At 37.8% G+C, this 17,904-nt stretch overlaps 1 protein-coding gene across 5 annotated transcripts in view; it reads left to right on the top strand.

Moving 5' to 3' along the window:
* LOC145945686 (uncharacterized) overlaps positions 1-17,904 on the top strand; it is a 61,247-nt gene that overhangs the window by 7,490 nt on the left and 35,853 nt on the right. The gene's annotated exons all lie outside the window — the stretch shown is intronic.

Genomic DNA, 17,904 nt, shown 5'->3' with positions numbered 1-17,904 from the left:
TCAACATTTAACAATACCGATCCGGCCCGCGAGTGGGTTAAACTCGCGTCGCCGGGCCATTTACGGGCGTATGGAAATATCTAGCAAGAATTCCAAATCGAATTGAACGCGGATAAGGGTAGGGGGAGGAAGGAGGGGGGGGGGATGTAGCGTTTGGGTGTTGCGTTGTGAGATCGCTCGCAAAAACCGCACCGTTGCGCCGTGTCAGCTCGCTTGTTTCACGCAGCGATACGTCCGCCATGAGCCGTGCATTTTCACTTTTTTTTTGTATTGCATTTCCTCCCCTCCCCCCCATCGACCCTCCCCTCTCCGCCACCGTTCTGCGATCGAATAGGATTTCAAATCAAAATGCTATCCTTTGGAATCCATTTTCAAATTTTACCCCATCGCTCCCCCTCCGGATTATATTGCAATCCTATTTAAAAATATTCATGCACACGCACACGCACATATATACATACAAGATGGAAATGATATTTTCTCTTTTTTTATGTGATTGTGATAAAGAGCTGTACACGCAAAAAGAGACTTAAAATTATTTTAAACCAGTCAAAATGTTTTTTATAGATTTTTAGGTACGAAAATCTAATTTTATTAGCACGTCAGATTTCCAAAATAATTGAGGTTTAATGTGTAAAAAATGACTTTCTTGCGATATTTGAGATTTTTTTGTGAAAAAAGGTTAACATTATCTGAAAAATTTGATCAAATGTCATGAATGTATTGTTCATCTTCTATAAAATTCATTTCTTTTTATTTCAATATCTTATACATTCATGATTTCTCATCAGAATTTCAAAATAACGTTGACCTTTTACAAAAAAATTGAAAATATCGAAATAAAAATAAAAAAAACTCTTTTTACATATTAAATCTCAATTATTTCTGAAACCTGACGTGATGGTAAAAATTGGCTCGCGGCATCATTTTCAGTATCCAAAAATCTATAAGAAACGCCTTGTCTGGTTCAAAATAATGAAAAAAAAAATTTTTTATATAAACTAGTGTAATTCATGGTATGGCTATATATTTCGACTTGGTTCGCGTTCTCTCCTCAACAAGTGCGAACAGGGTTAATCTTTTTATCACCGTTTCGAGAGAGAGGGTCTTGACTTCTTCACTGCCCTCTGATAAACAAGATAAGCGGCCCTCTCTGTGATTCTCCTCGGCGTTTCTCTCCACGATAGATATTAATCCCCTTGAAGTCTGGCTTCGAGAATTCCGCAATTACCGCAATTGCGGTTGCCTGCTTATTTCGCGGGAGTCCGGTTATTTGTAGAAAATAGATAAATCTAATCGCGCGCGCGGACTCTAAACTCGAGCTACGAAATTCTACATTCATAATTAATCCTCGTCGGTTTTAAAAACTTCTAAATTAAGTGCAAAATTTCGAGAAATCCTCGAAATTTCGTATACAAAAGCTTCTTTCATTTTTGTATCCCGGAATGTTAAAAATTCCACAAACTACGCTCTCTTTTCACTCCGACTTCTTTTATTTTTCAACTCCGAAAAAAAAGATTATTGCGATAATTACTTTCTCTCTGCTTCTCATTTAAGCAACATATTCGACTCGCTAAAGTCATTGTGTGTTTTTTTTCTTCCCTTATCAGAACGCAAACGCGCTTGTCAAAAGATTTATTCAAGGTTTCAATTTTGTTTTAACGTAGAGAAAATGTATATATATATTTAAGTCATTAACGAACACATTATGGGAGTAGTTGCAAACGCGAGAGACGACTATCATACGCATCACAGGATTACTATTAATTCTGCGAAAAGCGACACATTGAATTCGGAATAAAACGCGTTGATGACTACATTGCCCGGTGGAACTCGACTCTCGAGTACGGCCGGAGAGGAAAACGTGTGCACGAGTGGCACTCGGGAAAGTCGGCGGAGCCAACACGAGCCTTTGTACCACCTTGTCGTTCTACGGTTCCAACGAGACCAATTTCTCTTTTGCCGCGCTTTATCCGAAGAGGGAAAGAGGGGGCGACGAGAGGGCGGAAAGGGGAGTTAGGGGGCTCGCGTACTTGAAGCACTTTGTGCTTAGCGCCCCAAACTACGTATAATTATATCGACGATGTGCATTCATACATACGCACGTAATTCATCCTCGAATGTGAAGTGATTCTCGCTTGTTAAGGTTTTTTTTTTTTTTTTTACCTAAATATCTGTCTTTGCTCTCGTCCCTCGCGTGAATTTAAAGCGGTCGTGTTATTAGGTTTGATAAAATTTGATTCAATAATAAAGCTATTATTTAACGTCGTAAAAATAAAAAAAAGAAACAGAGTATACATATAATTGTAATATATTAAAATGTCATAAACTAAAATTTTTAATTTAGACAATAAATTAATTATTATATATATTATATTAATTATTATAAAATTATATTTATATATTTAAATTAAATTAAACTCAGTTTCGATTTTTAAATCGTTTGAATTTTAATAAATTATCTGGTTTGAATGAGAAACATCCGACGAAAAGCTGAATCGATAACTTTTGTGTCCTCTTTTCGTGTAATTATGTTTTCCTTCTCCCCCTCTCTCTCTTTCTCGCGAATGTAGGAATATTTCCGCGAGTCGAGAAATACGTAGGTGCTCACAAAAATCATTTATTCTGCTAACGTTGCATGAATTTGCCTACCGTGCAAACGAATCTTTCAGGGAACTCTTATGACGTCTCTTTGAGGGCGAATTAATGGAAGGCAAATAACTGTCCTCTTTGAAACATGACGAATAATATTTAATTCTCTTAGAGAGAATTCGCCTTCCGCGAATCCGGAAATCTTGACGTATATATATCAAATGTCAATTGAATTCGATGGCGTGTTTGCCATTCTCTGTTTCCCCGTGTAACGATAATCCTTGATCTCCTTTGCAGGCTCTCTCTCTCTCTCTCTCTCTCTCTCTCTCTCTCTCTCTGCGATTTTTATCCCCTACAGATTGTCTGAGAGAGCTTCGCCGAATTTAAATCTGAATATCGAGGTGAGAAAGCTGGCGTTTGAGATCTCTCTTCCGGTCGACGCACATATTCAGGACGCGCCATATTGCTTCCCTTTTCGCCCGAGAACGAGATTTATTCGGCCATGCCCCGTAGATCGAGCATTAATGAATTTTCCGATATTTTACAGCGCCGCAGGGATTGCGATCGCTGAAAGCCAGCCCCTTCCTCTCCTTCTACTTCGTATTTTTCGCCTTCATTTACATGTCGTCTCTCTCTTACACATGTGCATTTATAACCAGTGAAATTATGAAATAAGAAAAAATGAGAGAAAAATGTAGCTCGTAGAGAACAAACAATATTCTATATTTACTATCATTATATTTAGCTATAATGCTGTAAAATAATTATAGGAAAAATAACTAAAAGTAATTTTCTCAACTCGACCATATTTTTTTATTTTCACACATAAAACTTGATTACTTCTTTAAACAACTTTTTTTCTTGATATATTATATTAAAAGGAAAAAAATGTATAAAAGTCTCGGAGTAAAAAACTTGTATAAAGAGGATGATTTTTTATCTTGTACATTCATTATATTACAAAAGACTAGAATCTTAACTTTAAGTTTCAAAAATCTATATACAATCAAAGTTTAAGAATCAGATTGTTACTTATAGAAAAAGTATTCTTTTAACCCAACCTTTTTTTAATTTACAAAACTCGATTACTTCTTTAATATATATATATTTAAAAAAAATATATTATTCTGTAAATATATTTTATTTAAAGAAAAAATGTATATATCTTGGGGAAAAAAAAACTTGTACAAACTCAATCTTGTACATTTATTATCCTCGTTAAAGATTAATAACTTAACTTTTAGTTTCAAAAATCTATATACTGAAGTTTAAGAATTAAATTATATTATTTTAGGAAAAATATCCTATTGAAAATGTATTAATCATTGAAAGAGCTTACAATTCTTTTCTTATAAATATATTCTTAATCCTAAAAATAAAAAGAAGAAAAGCATCAGACATAGACACCCACCCCCGTAAGATACCCGTATTTAAGAGTGCGAATATATCCTACGCGTAGGAGAAAGAGAGAACCCTTTTAACCCGCGGCTTTCGATTTATTCGCAGCCTCGGCACATCTTTCATCGCTTTTCGACGCGGCTTTTCGCGCGTACGCCGGGCCGACATGCGCCGCGAATAAGTTTTGTTTACCAAGCGTGCCGCAAGCGGTTTCAGATTAAAACGGCCGCGTGGGGCCGATTTTTCCACCTCTCACGATGAGGGTGGCATAAATCTCGGCTAACGCTCGGGGTCTCTGCGAAGGAGCGAAGAGGGAAGGGGTTGAACGAGGGGATGATTAGCGTCGTACGCGGATCTTCCATCGCAAGAAACTGGAAGTGTCGCGTCACCTCTAGACGAACGCGTTGCTCGAGTCTGTAAAATATACCCCAACCTTTCTTTCGATCTGATCTCTTAATTAGGGAGGCAAAAAGGAAATTATATATGTCTCGGATAAAAGACTTTTTATGTAGAATCTTCTCTCTACATTTATATTGTGGCCAGGAATATTTAAAAAACAACTTTAATATTGATTTATTATTATATATATGTATTTTACAAATCTGGGGTTTGTAAAAACTTTCGGGCTGTTAGATATCGAGAATCTTATGTACTCGAAGTTTGTGAGAATAAAAAGTTCGAAAATGTCAAAAAATATGGCAGGAACTCTTATTCGGTTCAAAGGATTCGGTGGCACGATTTCTTTTAAAACTTCTCGGGTGGATTTTCTCGTTTCTCTTTTTCGCGAAACGTCGACGTGTTATTGGCAGAAAGAAATAACTTGTCTTATCACTCTCTACTCTAAACAAGGATGAAGGGATCGCGTCCCTTTCGATCGCGATGACGACACGTTGCAATACAGCAATCGCTTCCCTCTTATGTTCTCATGACATATTGCTCTCTACACATTCTACAAGTCGTTGGTTGCCCGTATCATTTTATCGATATTGCCATTAAAGTTTCTGATTGATAAAAAAAAAGGAAAAATATATATATATTATTACATCGCTGCTTTATTAGAAAAGTTCTGGGGAAGAGTAAGAGAGTGAGATCCCAGAGGAGGAAAAAGCCTACTAATGATGGTCGATGTTCTTGAAAAAAAAAAAAGAAAAGAGAAAAAGTTCAGATCACATCGGGGAAGTTTCGGTCTGTTAGCCCGTTCTGACGTCACCAAAGGAGCGTTCCAAATTGGCTTTGTTATGTCAGAGAGAGACAGCGAAATCCATGTGATTTCTCGCCTTTCGCAAAATACAAGTGTGCGTTCGTTTTTTATCCTCAAAAGTATGCGTCTAATGGCTCGTGTTGCGAAAGTTATCCTCGTTCTTCTTCCTCCGCTATTTTGCCACTACTTCTGTTTAACTATACAGAGAGAATTTTCTCTTACAATTTACCCTGAAAATCATGGTAATCGTGGGACAATATGCGGTAATATTTATCTAATCATCAATAAAATAATTTAAATAATAAAAAGAATAATATCTATATTACATGTTTGATTAATTTTACTAAACTGCATGGTAAAATTAATCAAACATATTTTATATTTTATTGTGATAGATATTATTATTTTTATTCTGATAAATAATCAGAGAAATTCTCATAAAATTCTTTCCATATCATATTGTCCCACGATTTTCAGGATAAATTCAAAGGAAAAATTCTTTCCGTGTAGCATCATCATTCGTTTATACTTTGGACCAAAATAGAGTTTGAAATGTATATATATAAATTGCAAATTATTTGTTAATTTTTTATTTCAACTATAAAATATATAGGATGAGAAAGAATAAATAAATTGCTCTCGTTTCTAAACATTTTTGATTTTGAAAAATGTGACACAATCTCTACAAGTTCTTCCTTCAGAGATATCTCGAATTCGAGGATGTCTTTGGGTTTTTCGCTTCTACGGCTCTCAGGTGGAGCCTACATTTCTTGAATGTTAATTGCATCGAGCACTAGATATCCTGACTAGACTCTCGAGTGTCCCCGAGTTTCAGGTGGCTTTAAGGTTACTTTACGCTAAATCTCGAGCGGGAAAATTTCATTCCACCGGAATGAGCGAGTCTATATCAACCTCGCCTGAACGCATTTCGGTTTGTTGTTGGTAAGTCATTAATATCCATTATCCGTTTTCGTAACCTACTTTCGTCACTTGGAGGATCTATTAAAATCACATGAACGAACCGGCAGCGGGATCGACAGCTCCTTCAATACGCGGGAACAAAACAAAGACCTCCGATAACAACAATGACGAGAAACAGCGGAAAGTATCGTCTGCGAGCGAAAGTTGCAGACGTCCGTCGCGTTACGAGAGCACGTCGTTTATTTTCGGCTCTTTCAAACTCTGCCACCGAAAGGAAACGACGATCACGACCAGGGGAGGACGTCGAACGTTGGAGGAAAGACGTAAAGGAAGAAGAAGAAGAAAAAAGATTGATCAAAAGAGAAAGAAAGAGAGAGGAAGAATGGAGGTATCGCGCTGGAAATAGAGGGAAGCGGAGAAATAGCGGTCGCTCCAAACCATTAGACAAATTTTATATATAGCGCCGGAAAACTCGTTCGTTTTTGCCGCGCGTTGGTTATTGCTTTTCACCCCGGAGCAATAATCGACATTTCGACACGTTACGAGACGAAAACATTATACTTTCCTTTTTTTTACGCGTCCGCGATAATTGGACAGCTGTTATCATCGAGCTGGTCAAAGTTTTTAAGGAAATAATTAATTTCAATTATTAAAATTTCACAGATTCCATCAACCCCCTTCTATCAATCACCTTCTTAATGCACAGATATCCGAGTATTAATTGCGATAATTTTTTTTCCAGCAGTTGCTGGGCATCAAACATTCTTTCTTCTCATATTTTAAATTAGATTTCCGAATACAAAGACCTTTTGTATTTTGTTTCGAGCGGAGAAAAGTTTCGACATATCTTTAACATTTAAAGTTGCTTTGGGAACTCGGGTTCATCGACAAAAGGATTAAAGAACTAATTTTTTTTTAGTTTCCGAAGAAAGAAACTTTTAATACACTGTTTGCCAACAATGCTTTCGTTTTCATGCTTGTGCAAGACGAAAATAATTTGCTATCTCAATGATAACAATCGTTAATTAGAGAACAATTATTAAGTTGATTTCAACTACAAAGAACTACACAGATTCTCCTTTAAACCGCAAATACTTTCAGCAAACGTACAGGTGGAAAAATTCGCGACAAAAGACCCGCAAATCTGAACTTCAAACGCAAATGCTTGGGGAATCGTATGACCTGGAAATTCGGTAGAAGCAAAGATCCATTAACACATGGATCACGTTCTGATTCCTCGCGCGATATCTGGACAACCGCGGCTAAACATAATCGGCTGAATAGACGGATATTCATGCTGGAAGGCTCTCAAACCCCTTCGGGGTGGATCGGGGGGAGGCGATAGGGCGCGGCTCTGATTCGAGACTTACATAATGATGAACCGAAATCCGTGGCATGCACGGCCGATATGTTACTGTCCGCTTCGATGGCGTCTGGTCTGCTCGCGAGTAGATAGGGGATGAGCAACCGGCTCGTCGCTTTCCTTCCATATTAAGTGGCCGACCAGGGGCCCCGGGATACGGGAAGGCATTCGCGACTGACTTCGCCGAGTGTCCGCTCATGGTGGCAAGACTCCTGGACTCGATTACTGTCGACTGTTAATATCGGAAATCCACCCCGTACTATCTCTCTCTCACTCTCTCTCTCTCTCTCTCTCTCTCTCCTCCGAGGTAAATGGATATGGAGAGAAGAAGGAAGAAGTGGTAAAAAATATCTCGTTTTTTGAACGAAATCCATAGATACAGCTAATAAGAAACTTCTCCAAAAGCAGCGAACTCCGGTCTTTCGGGGATAGATAGAATAACTCCAGAAGTAAAGTTAGCAATTACATCAGCTCGATGTGAGGAGAAGAAGTTTTAAAAAGATAAGATCGCCATTTATATATATATGGACAACTTTTGCCGAGACTTTTCGTCTCTTTCTTTCTAATACACATTCAAAATATCAAAAGGCCTTTCGCCTGAAAACATTTTACGCTAATTACACGAGTAGCAAGATGAGATATGGGATGATTTATAAAAATGATCCAAGAGGACTAAATTAAACTCGATAAAAATAATCTACTCTCTTAAATTGAATCAAATGTCAGTGATTAAAAAAAATGTTATTAAAAATTAATGAATACACTCATATACTCCTCCGTTTAAGTTTCATTAATAGTAATAAGATTCTTTACCAAGAAATGCCATCACATACTGATTCATTTCAATGTTTGCGGTTTATTATATTTAACTAAAATCACTGCTTATCAGTGATAATACACTGATTCCATTTACGAAAGCAAAGTTCTCATTTGAGAACGTAAGGGGAAATGTTTTAAGATCATAAATTAATTTAAATCAACAGTATAACATCAAGTTTTAATTAGAATTTCGATATTTAATTTTTTGACAAGAATCAAATTATCGAAACAAAGTTTTACACATCTCGTGTTCTTTCATTCTTGAGAGAGTTGAGGAGTTAATACAAACACATAAGAATTTTATGCGATGACATCATGATTCGCGTTAAACTGATCATTGCAGTGGCCGGATTTATTTGTTTTAGCTTCCGCGTGAAGCTCGTTCGTTAAAGACATCAAGAAATTTAATTGAAACGATTGTAATGATTTTGCTTGTTAGAGGTATTAGAGGATTTAATTGGACGAGTTCCTAGAAACGGCTGCAATCGGCTATGACGCTAATAAATGGAAGCAATTCGTCGGCGATAATCACGGATTACAGAAAAACTTCACGGAACCGCCGCCTCATTTATCAGGATTCACTTCTACCAAAATTTCAAAATTGCTTGGCGAAATCCCTGTGGTTTATTCATATAATTTATTTACATTAATTTTATTGCTATCCATTAATCACATTAATGAATGTTCCGTTGCGTAATTAGACAATTTTATCTCTCCTCCAAATCTTCCTCCAAATTCCCATTTATTATGTATTATATTTTTTAAATTTTCATCTATTTTTTAACCCTGCTTTATTCTATTTTTATTTCCGTCCCTATATATATATATATATACTATCTCGATATTTCATCGCTTTTTGCTCTACTTTAACATTACATTTATTTTTACATGTGTGTTTCGATTCGCTACAATGATTTAACGCGTGTTTATTGAAACGGATGATTGTCTCGTGAAAAAAGAAAGAAAAAAGAGGAACGCGGTTACATCGATCTTTTTACATGACGCTTCGTTCGCGGGGAAGAAACGTCTTCGACTATTTCCGTACGTTTGCGCGAGTACGAAAATACGAAGCAGTCACCAGCAATACGACGCACTCCCCCCGCACATCCTCCCCCCCTTTTATCGGCGAGAGACAAATCGATGCTTCATGAATTTACAGCGGATGAGCTTGCTCGGTCGTTTCATGAAATAACGCGTTACAAACCGATCCCTGTCGATTCGCCGCGATTTGTAAACCATCGACCGTTTCGCTCGCTGTTTCCCTCCTCCCTCCCTCTCCCTTTTCATCCCTCGTTAGAGCGAGGAGAGACGCAGCTGCTAAGTTTTCATCTGACAAAATAAACGGTGCAATTGTACCGCGAAATGTCGTGGGCGGAGTCGCTTTTCCCCCCCAAATGGATTTCCGTGGAATCGCTAATATGCTGAGAAAGATTTAATGGAATTCTCCCTCCCTCCCCCTTCTCCGGCTTTGTGGAAGAGAGTCCGCAAAATATCGCAATGTCCCGAAAGATGTATTACACCGGCAAGAAGTATGCCAGGCATCTTGTCGCGGTCGCCCTTTCTTACGCGACACTTAATCTAAACTTAAATATCCGCATCTTTCAAGATACAATTAGGGGTGAGGGACGGATTGGAGATCGATTTTTCAAATGATTCTGAATCTTAAACTCTTAGATCTTGAAAAACGTACAATTTTCTTCTCTCTCTTCCGAAAATGTCTATAATATATCAATATTTTTATTATTTAATATTTTAAATTTAATTTTAATATTTTATATATTTTATATTTAACATTTAATTTTTTCTCTATATTTTTGTCATATTTATATATTTCTTCTCTTACAAAGTTGCAACTCGTCACTATTCTCATTAATTTAAATTAATGTAAAAATTTCCTGCAATCTTTTAATTTTTTTTCACTTATTAGCGTTCACATTATTAACGATATCGATTGCGTGCGAGTAGCTTCAGTAGTCAGAGCCTCGACGAAGCTTGACGTTCGAGGATTTATCTCTCGAGACTGATACGACCGGTGTTCTTTCATGGGATTAACGTAATTGACAGGCAAGTTTCGGCAAACTCGCGAGCGTACGCGTTATTTTACCGGCGGTTTTCACTTTTGGCTGACAATAAAGCCAGGCTCACTTCGCTTACTGATATCCCGCAGCATCCTTCGCACATCAGCATAATGGAAAAGTTATCGGAACGCTTTAGAACGGATCTTGAAAGTTTCGGCAACGCAAATTCGCAAACGTTAACTTATCGGCTTCCTCTTTAGACATACCCAAAACTAATAACGCACGATAATGTTATCAGTTTTCGAGATATCGAAAGGGGAAAGTCGAAGTGAGAGAAAAAAGGTGTTTTCGACTTTTGACTGAATGTCGCCCGATCACTTCGGAAAGTGATTTCGTGCAATTTGATTTAAAATTAGTTTGTAATTGTAAAAGACATATTATACAAGTCCACAGATTATTAAACATAATATTCTCGGTTAGAAATAGACTATCGGATTTTACTAAACGTGTAAATTACTAGAAATGCAAAAATACGAATCGGTGCATCATTCTGAATCATTTTAGACCTATTACGCTGACTTTCGACGGATTATTTAACATGACTCAGTTTGTGCAAGTCATTTCATGCGGATATTATTGAACGCAGAGCGTTTCAAAATGATGAGTGTGGAATATTGATCCTAAAATTAGCGAGCTCTTTTGCAACCTAATTAATATGATGTCTGTTTGCCGTGCTGACCGTATTTAACGGACATAACATCAACAAATTATGACATAGAGGGTAAGGTTGTTTCAGAGATGCCGCGCTGATGTCTTCCTCGACAATCAGATCGGGACCATTCATTTGGATCCGATTATATCATCCTCACATTCTTTTTCTCAAATTTCAAATTTCGCCGACTCGACAAGAATGATGGAAGAAAATATCGGAGAAAAATACCTTCGATTATTTGCGCAGCGAATAAAGCGGTCGATTCTTAATGAGGTCGGAGGGATGGTTTATTGCAAAGGCGCATCAGGAATTATGAACACGGCCGTAAACGAGAGCCAACACTTTTCTAGTTGCGGCAAGATGGCCGCAATGGGTATCGCGCAGCGGGTGCAACTCCCATTAAGCATCTCTCGAAAGCTGCAAGTAGACCAGACTAACTGCGCCCTGCCCGACTTCTTACATTCTAATGAATATAAATATCGCCCTCTCGCTCCGTCTGGGCCATTCCCCGCCCGGTCCTCTGCTCGGCACGCTCAGTATAATTGTTTCCGAGGCAAACTCTCCTAGACTTTCAGATAAAGTTCCTATTATTTTACCAACAGCGCGCCTTCTCTCCCTTTCCCCTCCGCAGCCTTCTTCGCAGCTCTCCAATCCTTTTCCTCTCTCGTCCTCCCTCCAGTTCTCGCGTATCTTATAGCGATAGTGGTCCGCGGATCCTAAACCTTTCTCAGATGTAGCGCGCGGTCGAGAGCTTCGCTCGATAAAATCTTCCGCGGCTCCGCAAATTTTATTTATCGCATTCTAGAAGTGCTTGTTTAACACATACGTTCGAAACGTATCGCTCGCTCGCCGAGAAGATCGATACGAGCTCTGCGCTCTGCCACACCCCCTCGTTTATTTTGACAACATTTCTGTAAGCGGAATATATCTCGCGGAGGGATTTTCGAGCTATCGACTCGCGCGAAGAAAATTAATTCGAATTTGAAATCATTGAAAAAGAAAGAAATGTCAAACATTTACTCGCTGTAGAATTTTGGCTCCGATTTCAAGAGTTTTGCGACTCTCGGAACTCTCAGTTCATAGACTTCTGCATCACAAATTTTTGGCACATGCTAGTATTGGGTTCCTCGAATCATTAATGTCTTCATTTTAAATCTTCGATATCCTCCGTCTCTTCCATCTCTCTCTTAACGACCTATTTCCGCAATTTCTCGAAATTTTCTCAATTATCTTTTAATCTCTCGTTTGTACTTGAATTATTCAATTTTAAGTTTCCTCCCGCATCAAAATTTTAATCCATTTCTTATTACTCGCAATGGGGAACCTTAAATTAATGATTGCCGCGCTCGTTGTTGAAATTGATCTCAAAAATTCTTCTATATATTCGCCAGTACGTTGTACTACGAAATAATCCTATGTAATATCGAAACGTAATATCCGACGACAGCCATGACATTGAATGTCATGTGAGAAGCAGCTCTTGGATGACAGCGAGCCAGTGGCGATGCCATTTAATCCGATTCTTCTCTTTTGTGCCCTGCGGCGGAGCAAGCGTTCATATTTCATACCTCCTAGAAGCTGGCGATGGCCGGGAAATGTGTCGTTGAAACATTTATTTCCCGATCGGAAATAGGTATTCGAAAATTTAATCGATGCGCGGCAACGGAGATGGGACATGCGTTGATCTCAGCCTATTACCTTCAATTAACTGAGACACGAATCCTCTCCGTCCTGGCTGACCATGGTTTAATTTTCGCTCCGACCGACGTTAAATTACGCATTTCAATTGTAGATTTGTAAACGACGCCCGTCTTAATCTTCAGAGTGGACCTTTCCGGGATTACTACACGCCAGAGATGGCAGAGATTGTCGGAGATAGCGGGGTTTTGACAGGCGAAAATTACGGACGAAAATACGAGAGCAACGATTCGTAGATTGCTTTAAACGGTATTATGATGACGATAAAAATAGCGATCTTGGTAATTATTATCATGCGAAAACTTAATTTCTTAAAATTGATAATGTAAATATTCTCGCAACTCGATAGCTTGTAAGTGCGATTTTAATCTGTTTTTCAAAGGTGTGCAGAAGAAGAAATAGATTGTCAAAAAATATCCTAATTTCGAAAACTTTTAACTCTTCTGTAAATGAACGAGTGACTTAAATCCAAAGTGACGTAAATGTAAGAAATAGATTGTCAAACAAATTCTTCTAAAATTATATACTTTTAACTCTTTTGTCAATTAATGGGTACCTACACTGACAAATTGTCTCTTAGAATTTACCCTGAAAATCGTGATAATCGTGGGACAATATGGTATAAAAAGAATTTTATGAAAATGTTTTTAATTAATATTTATCACAATAAAAATAATAATATCTATCACAATAAAATATAAAATATGTTTGATTAATTTTACTAAACTGCATAGTATTATTTTAGATATTATTATTTTTATTTTAATAAATATTAATCAAAGAAATTCTCATAAAATTCTTTCCATATTATATTGTCCCACGATTACCATGATTTTCAAAGTAAATTCTAAGAGAAAGTTCTCTTTGTGTACATAAAACATAAAGCAACTACAAATGTTCAAAATGTGTCAGAATTTTCTTCGTTTAAAATATAATAAAAAGAATCTTTGTATCTCCTAAAATCTTCTAAAATATAACGAAAAAGAATGTTTAATGTCCAGCAGCAGTTATAAAGAAATTATCGCAATGCAATATGTCGAAAACATACAGTTAGGATTCGGATATCCATAGATTGATAGAAAAATTATGCATTGACAGAAGGGTAAAGCATTCACAAGGATCAAGGAATCTTATGATATATTTAAGGAAGATGAACGAGCATCTTCCAATCAAAGATGACGTTGCGAAAGGCACTTTGAATCAACATTCAGCCATACAGAAGAATCCAAAGAGTCTCGAAATGCTCGAAGACTCTCAACACTCGCGCATCTCTGGACCTCAGCTTCACGCGGTATCTTCCCTGACAACACATATACCATACATATACGCACGAACACATGACAGACGGACACGCCGGCGCAAGTTTAATCGATTGAGACGGCAGATAATCGTGGCACTCGCGGTAGAGCTTCCGGCATGTAGCGGGACATCGTAAGTCCTCTTAACATGACTCGCACAATGGGGCGAGAAGGGGTGGGTAGGGTGTGTTTCCATGACCGGGTCAGTTCCATAATACCGCGCGGGCGGCGCAGCCGAGAGCCTGCCGTGGGATGAATGTTACATGTGCATGCCACTCAGCAGATTGCAGCCGACTGAAGTGCAGTCAGATATGCCGCACAACGGCAGTAGCATCATCCTCGAATGGCGCGGACGCTGGCGATATCGCCCGTCGAAAACCTAAGCCGGCATAGCTTCGATAAATGACCTCGTCTATGACCGGTTTAGGCAAATCGTTGTCGCATCAGTTGGATGTTTCACCAGTTTCGCGTCATCAATTAATATACTAAGACACTTATTCGAATAATTGATGATGTTTTGAGAATGCGATCAAAATACAAAGTATAAAAGATTATAAAAGGGAATAAATGAGATGAAGAAGGATAAGATCTCTATCGAAAGCAAGGATGTTCAAGTAAACAACGGACTACAAGATCTCTTTCATTTCGAAGCAGTTACCGAAATTGCTTGAGATAAGATTCGAGATATCTCAGATATCCGAAACCCCCATAAATTCCGTTAAAGGTTAACAATTCCAACTATCCCAAGTATCAAAGTTTCGCAGATTGAAATTTCCAAAGAGTCAAAGTTTTCGAGTTTGAAAGTTCTAATGGCTCAAACTTTCGAAGGTCCAGTGTTCTAAATATCTCAACTTTCGAGTTGCAAGCAGGTACCAGGAGACAACGCCAACGTTATGATAGGTATAGGTTTTCCATCGTAAGAAAAAAAAAAAGAAAAATATGTCGAGCAATCGTCTATAACGCCCGCGATATACCGAGCGCGGTCGAAATAGTTAAATAGAGATAATGGACCAGAATGGGATTGGCTTCTCGATATGATGCTGCTCGTTCGGATTATGAAGATGGATGAAAGCAATCGCGCTCGCCGCAGGAACTGTCCGCAGCTTCATATTTTCCCGGAACGAATCACGGCCAGAACCACTATATCTCTCTTTCTCTTTCTCGTCATCTCTTTTTTTATTATTATTCTACATATTACTACAACATTTCTGTTATCGTCGACGCGACGATAACACATATAAAATGCAGCTCAGAGGGATGATAGATTATCACTATTAATTTAGTAAGTAATTAATATCAATTTTTAATTAAATAAAATGCCTTTCACAACGCACGTAGAATATCCTTCATTGTTACAGCTTCAATGATTATTATTGTATTATGTACATAAATGTAAGTTATATAAGAAAATATATAATAATATATGGATATATCTCTCTGTGAATCTACAATACATTATATAATTCAATAATTTCAACCCACGTATCCCGCTTGTAATTTATGTATTATGATAATTGCGACGATCATCAGAGTAATAATAATAATAATAATCATCATCATCATAATTTCAGTTGTTTCAGTTTCAAGTCGCGTAACGCTCTTCATTCGACTGAATTCTATCCGTAAAAAGAATATATTCTAGTTTTTATCAAAAAAAAAGATGACAGATTTAGTAGAGAGCTTAAATAAAATAAGAATAAACGACACAGAGGAAAATTATTAGTACAATAATTGAAACGTATCGATTTGATGAAGGGTATTTTTATTTCTCTTTCCTTCTCTCCCCCCCCCCTCTCTCTCTCTCTTTCACTCTTTTCTTCATTTAATTATTTTCTTCCGATATCTCGCGGCTCTTTGAATCCATCTGTAAATTAGATTGGCCGCCGCTGCATTCTGAAGAGGCGGCGCGCCGGGAAAGATAGCGGAAGAGCGAAGCACCTCGCAGACACCTGCAATCCTCGCTTTTCCCGGGGCACAAAGGGCGCGGACGCCCTTCCATCCCCCTCTCTCCCACCCCTATTCTTTTTCACAGCACGCGTTTCTCTCACACCTCGGTGTTCAATTATATCCACCAAGGCGGCGATGGAGAGTCACCGACTTCTCAACCCCGAGCGCCCGCCTCTTAACGCGTTTCCGTTCTAGCCACCACGCGGACAATTTACGATTTTTTCTTCAAGAGCGCATTTAACCTCAGAAAATGACTGGAATACCCCGCTGCGTATTGTACTGTAAATTCGACATTCACAATTTTCTACGAGCAAGAGCGCGCGTACAAAGGCATTCCCCTTTTCTACGAGGAAAATTGTATTTTTAATGCGGCATTTTCTTACTCTTTTATTTCTTTCTTGCTCGCAAATAATTGAAGCGGCCGTTCGAGAAACTAGACAGCTCGAAACCGTAATGCACTTTTGCGAAAAATGGCAGTTTTTCGTCTCGCATTTAAGAATCGCGGTTAGAATCACTGATAACGTCGTTAGAAAGAAATCTTTCTTTGAGGTTTCTCCTCCGCGTTACACAAAAGATCGTTCAAAAACACTACGACTCAATCTAGAACGTGAGTTCTGCTGCTTTCATATGTCTTTGAGAAATACATTTTCTGGTTTTGTAAAGGATTCCCTCAAAAATCCACATTATTATTGATGCAGTTCTTATTATTTAGCCTTATATTAATTCTGTGCCAAGTTTCATCAAGATTAGTTTTTTGTTAACTCTTCTATCAATGCATAATTTTTTATCTTTTCATCAATGTATGGGTATCAATTGCGAGTTTTCGATCAAAAGCGTAGATTTTAAATTAAAATTGTAAGTCAATATCTAATCATCGCGCGAAATCCCATATCGAGGATACCTATTCTTTCTATATAAATATTTAGTGTTAATTTTATGCGTATGATTTCTTTCCGGATTTTTCTGTCAATGCATAATTTTTTATTAATGTACGAGTATCCGGGTACCAACTTTGATTTTGACAAATTACACTGCGACAATCTTTTTTCTTACTACTTACAAGTTTCCAAATATAAAAATACCCTTTATATTTTGTTTCAGGCTGAGAAAATTTTCGACATTTTTTTTTACTTTGGGTCCGCGTTCATTGACAGAAAGGTTAAATACAAAATAATGTCCATTTTGCTCTTTCCCTAGATTTGTTTCGACTTAACAAAGTGCTGTTCCGCCGGTGAAATCGATGGTCTTTTCCCTGATTTCGGAAGGACAATAATCGCGGTTTTGGAAAATTTCGCCGATGCGCGACGTGTGCGGTTAAATGATAATAGTCGCTCGGGATTTACGTTTTTGGAATTTTTCATTGCAGTCCATTCCTGATGAATGGAACATAGGACACAATACGGCGGGGCCGTACGATGGTTTAACATATTTTGCGTGATATATCGCGACGCCTTTTGCCATCGGGACCATTGATCCGCCACGGTATCCGCGCGATATTTCATATATCGTTTCGATGAGGTATTTTGAGATATAATCGTCGGAATCTGGTACCAAGCACAGCGGGAACAACGATAAAAAGTCATAACGTGCCCTCATTTATAATGGCCTCAGGCCAAGCGCGCAATCAGGTCGGCGACAAATCGATATATGCATTTTTGACCGTGTTAATTGGAAGAATCGACGAATCTAGGAAACATGCGTGATTTTCATCTCTCTCGCGGGATTTAGATTATATTACATACGGTTATATTATCTTACCGATGAATCGGATTTCAATTTGGAACCGTGTAAAGCGAGAATTGTCTCGAACTCCGTGAATTGAAAATTAACATATTTAAAATTACGGAAAAATGTGAGCGAAAGATAATAATAAACCTGAAAGATCTCGTATATTTCAAGAATTTGAAATTTCGAAAGAATGGAATATAAGTTATAAA

This window comes from Prenolepis imparis, unplaced genomic scaffold (genome assembly GCF_030444845.1).
Source record: "Prenolepis imparis isolate NDT839.2.m4 unplaced genomic scaffold, iyPreImpa1.0 SCAF_14, whole genome shotgun sequence".
NCBI lineage: Eukaryota > Metazoa > Arthropoda > Insecta > Hymenoptera > Formicidae > Prenolepis > Prenolepis imparis.
Note: the sequence above shows the minus strand (reverse complement) of the source record. Positions and strands in the feature narration are given on the sequence as shown.